Below are 5,025 nucleotides of genomic sequence, written 5' to 3'. Positions count from 1 at the left end.
TGCCTGTTTGATGGTGGGCTATGCTCACCTGCAACTAAGACTGAACTCGGCACCTTGAGCTTACAGGCCACGAGTTGCCGACGGGAAGCCAGATGGCGACTGGCGCCCTCCACAACGAAGACTGAAGAACAACAACTTGGCTGGTCCCCCTCCCAATTCCCCAACACTGTTCCCCTCCCCCAATTCCCCAATAAAATCTTTAAAAAAATTATAAATGAAACTATGATAGCTTTATTTTCGTTTTGAATTTTACTTCAGAGCCGCAGTTCATGACCCGCAGTTTGCTGACCCCTGGAGGCTCTTCCATCTCAAAAGTTTGTTGACCCCTGGACTAGAATATCCATCTACTCTTGAATGGTTTAAAGGTACTTAAAACACAATGTGTCCTGGACAGAATCTGTCCTCTTTGTCCTCAAACCTGTCTCTCTTCTTGTCATAGGCATTGAGGCCACCATCCATCCCAGCACCCAGGCTAAAAACTTGAGATTCAAAATAGACTTCTCTTTTCCCCTTCATCCCTCATGTATACTTAGCCACCAAATCCTTCACCCATTCATTTAATAAATATATGCATTGCTACAATGTGGCAACACTGAGCTAGGGCTGATGGTAAAAGGAAAGTAAGACACATTTCCTGAGGGTATGGAGAAATTGAAACCTTTGTGCACTGTTGATGGAAATGTAAAATGTTTAGTCACTATGGAAAACATAGAGAGTCCTCAAAAAAATTAAAAATAGAATTACCATATGATCCAGAAGTTCCACTTCTGGGTATATAGCCAAGAGAATTGAAAACAGCATCTTAAAGAGATATTTGTACACCATGGTCATAGCAGCATTATTCACAGTAGCTAATATATGGAAGTAACCCAAGTGTTGATTGATGGATAAATGGATAAGCAAAATGTAGTTACATACACAATGGAATATTATTCAGCCTTAAAAAGGAAGGAAATTCTGACACATGCTACAACATGGATGAACCTGGAGGATGTTATGCTAAAGGAAATAAGCCAGACACAAAATGACAAATACTATATGATTCCACTTATATGAGATACTTATAGCAGTCAAAATCAAAGGGACAGAAAGTAGAATGGTGATTGCTCCCTGGGGGCCCCATTGGGGGAGGGGAGAATGAGGATTGGTTAATGGGTACAGAGTTTCAGTTTTACAAGGTGAAAAGAGTTTTGGAGATGGATTGTGGTGACAACTGCACAACATTATGAATGTATTTAATACCACTGAACTGCACACTTAAAAATGATTAAGATGGTAAATTCTATGTTATGTGTATTTTACCACAGTGAAATTTTTAAAAAAAGAAATGAGAAATAAATTCATTTAATAGTAAACAATAATTTTAATACAGAAAATTGTCCTGTCAAATATAACTCCTGACAAAGAAACGTATGTCTTTAGAAGCTAAAGACCCATATCTGTTTATTGGACCCCATGTTGCATCTCTTGTTCAAGTTTATTCCCCAGGAAGCTAAAACCTCTCTTATATCTCATTGCCTTTTAAACGGAATAATGAAGTAAAATGTTAATTTGTAAATAAAGAAAAAGACACACACACACACACACACATTTTCTACCCTTAAGAAGACTATATTTAATCAATGGTCAATCATAGTTTCCTGGGTAAGCACTGAAACAAAGGCATGCCTGGGTGTTTGGAGAGCCCAGGGGACAGCGCAGGGGAGAGCTGAGAGAGGCCTCTGCAGTCTGCTCTTCATCTTTTCCTGGCTGCTCCTTTCCACTGCTCAGCTTGCTCTCAGTCCCTGGTCTCTTGCCAGGACTATAAATGTCCCCTAACTTGATTGGTCTTCCAGCCCCTCCAATTCACCTTCCACACTGATTCCAGAATAGTATTTTTGAAATGCAAATGAAATCATATCACTTCTTTATCTAAAATGCTACATAACTAATTGTCTTACGAGTTACCGACACTGGCTCCTGAGTAGGGGGCATGCTCTCCTCTTACTGTGGAGGTTTCCTCACCCCTCTCCCACCCTCAGACTTTCAGAGACTACTTGCAGTTCCGGCAATGTACTCTGGGGTTCCAGACTCCAAGACTTTGCTCCATGAATCTCTTTGCCTGGTCTGCCCTCTCTCTTGCTTGTCAGGTAGTTGAACACTCATCTCTTAAGGCTTATCTCCAGTTCCTCTATGAAGCTTTTCTGAACCTCTGGAGAGAACTAATACCCCTCTTTGTGTCCTGGGAACTTTATATGCACCCTATTTCGGCTTGTATCAGTTAGAAAGGCTAAGTGATGCTGCAGTAACAAACAATCCTGCAATCTCAGTTGCTTAAACCAACAGTTTTATTTTTCACTAGTGCTACCTGTTGGGTCAGTGGGAGTAATGCTGGGGGCTCTGATCATCATAGTCACTTGGGGACCCAGGTTAAAGAAGGCTCCATCAAAAGAGGGTGCTGCAGTGTCTCACGTTGCACTGGCAATTCAGCACTTCTGCTTGGAAGCAACAACATGCACGGCTTGTGATCACATTTCATTGGTGAATGCAAACCAAGTGGCTATGCTTACCTTCAAGAGGGCCAAGAATCCAGTTCTACCATGTGCCTGGAAGGCAGCAAATGGGAACACTGATGAACAGCCTCAGTGACTGCTACAGCTCAACGCTATGCTGATGGCTTACACATCTCTCTCCCATAGGACACTGGGGGATCCCAAACGTGTCACAGGGTCCCTGCTCCAGGAATGGGGAGAGAATGGATTATAAATCTCTGTGTTAATGTTATAGTCCAGCTTTGGCTGGAGGAGTTGGTGAAAAGAACAATGAATTATGGGAGAGGAGGATGGGGAAGGGACTGTCTTAATTTGAATGTCCCTGAAAGCAGAGCCTGAGATATAGGCAATTAATTGAGGTGATTCCAGAAAGCAGAAGTGAATGTGAGGAGGAAATGTGAGATCTAAGAAGGAAAAGTCAACGTAGGAGATAGCGATGTTACCAGTGAGTATTCGATTCCACCAGATCCTTCTCAAGAGAGAAACAGAATGTCTACAGAAAACCTCCACCTGAGGGACAGGGGCAGAGCGTCTATCCACCAATTTCCATTCTCCACTGATGGCGGGTTGACTCTGGGCGTTTGCTCTCCTTTCGTACTTGCACTTGCCCATGGGGCATCGAGGCATTGGAGAAGGCCCAGGTAGGGGTGATTTCGCACAAGATGAGCCTGAGGGCCCAAAGCGCCATCCACTGCAGCCACAGCTGAAATCAGAGGTGGGTGGAGGAGATGAAGGCACCAGAAGTGGCTGCAACAGAGGCCTAGTGTTTATTGAATGACTGCTTCCTGCCCGTTGCTGTGCTAGGTGATAATTTCTGTACCTTACCTTTAGTACAGCAACTCTATGAGGCAGGTTTCATTGTAGTTTATAAAAAAGTAGTAGTATGTCATCTGGGAAAGGATAACAAGTGGCCCTGACAAGGTGACTTTACCTTTATGTGGTCATATTTCAAAATGTCTGATTCTTGGCTTTATGAACTAAAAAATGAGATTTAAAAAATACTGGTATGACTGGGTTCCAAAGTATTGACTNGCCTAGTTGTGGAGGACGTCGCTTCACTGGCCCAAGTTGGCACCATCATTGCGCTCTTCCCGGGCGAGGCAGATCAGTTGCCTGCTTCTGGACGGCCGATCATGGCGGCTGCTGGCTGCTCACACTGGCTGCTGGCTACACACGGTAGCCCATGGCAACCCACTGTCACAGGGGCTGCAGCCTACGCCGTCGCCTCACAGCAGCCCAGCTCCAGGTTGAGCTGTTGTTCAGCATCTTAGCTGTAGAGGGCAGTATCACTGCCCCTCATATGTGGGATCTGAACCGGGGCCCTCTCTGGCGTCCCAAGCCAACTCTTAACCAATGAGCCACTCAGCCGGCCCCCTTTGTTCGCCTTTTAACTGTTGGTGTCCTTGACCTTCTTGGCCTTTATCTTATTCTCCCTGGGTGATACCACGTGCTTGCTCTTAAGAAGCTGGTTACCACCTTGTGACTATGATGGTTAATTTTATGTGTCAGCTTGGGTAGGCAGTGGTACCCAGTTGTTTGGTCAAACACTAGTCCGGGTGTTTCTGTGAAGGTGTTTTGTAGATGTGATTAACATCTATACTCGGTTTACTTTAAGTAAAGGAGATTACTCTTGATAATGTGAGTGGACCTCATCCAATCAGTTGAAGGCCTTAAGAGCAAAAACTGAGGTTTCCCAGAGAAGGGTTTCTGCCTCAAGATTGTAACAGAAATCTTGCCTCAGTTTCCAGCCTGCCAGCCTGCTCTACAAAGTCACACTCAAGACTACGACATCAACTCTTCCCTGAGTTTCCAGCCTGCTGGCTTGCCCTTATGGGCTTTGGACTCGCCAGCTCCTAAAATTGCACAAGCCAATTCCTTAAAATAAACCTCTTTATATACAGGCACACCTTGCAGACATTACAGGTTCGGGTCCAGACCACTGTAATGAAGTGATTATCATAATACAGTGAGTGACAAAAATGGTTTGGTTTCTTGGAGCATGTAAAAGTTACGCTTACACTATACTGTAGTCTATTAAGTGGGCAATAATGTTATGTCTAAGAAAACAATGCACTTACCTTAATTAAAAAATGCTTTATTGCTAAAAAAATGCTAGTCATCATCAGAGTCTTCAGCAAGTTGTAATCTTTTTGCAGGTGGAGGGTCTTGCCTCGATGTTGATGAAAATGCAATATCTGCAAAGTTTAATAAAGTGAAGAGCAATAAAGTGAGGTTTGCCTGTATATCCTATTGGTTCTGTTTCTTTGGAGAACCCTGATTGATACAGATGCCCACGTTTCTGTCTCCCACCAGAACTGCCTCCTGTTTTCACTCTAGAACAGGGGTCGGCAAACTGTGGCTTGCGAGCCACATGCGGCTCTCTGGGTACGGTCTGTCTCAAAAGTTTGCTGACCCCTGGAAGAGCCAATCCTGTCCCTCACAACAATTTAAAAATTATTTGAGAGCCATAAATATATTTTTACATAATCACCAT

Source organism: Hipposideros armiger, unplaced genomic scaffold (genome assembly GCF_001890085.2).
Source record: "Hipposideros armiger isolate ML-2016 unplaced genomic scaffold, ASM189008v1 scaffold_687, whole genome shotgun sequence".
In the NCBI taxonomy this organism is placed as follows: domain Eukaryota; kingdom Metazoa; phylum Chordata; class Mammalia; order Chiroptera; family Hipposideridae; genus Hipposideros; species Hipposideros armiger.
The sequence above is the reverse complement of the archived record's forward strand: the minus strand, read 5'-3'. Positions refer to the sequence as shown.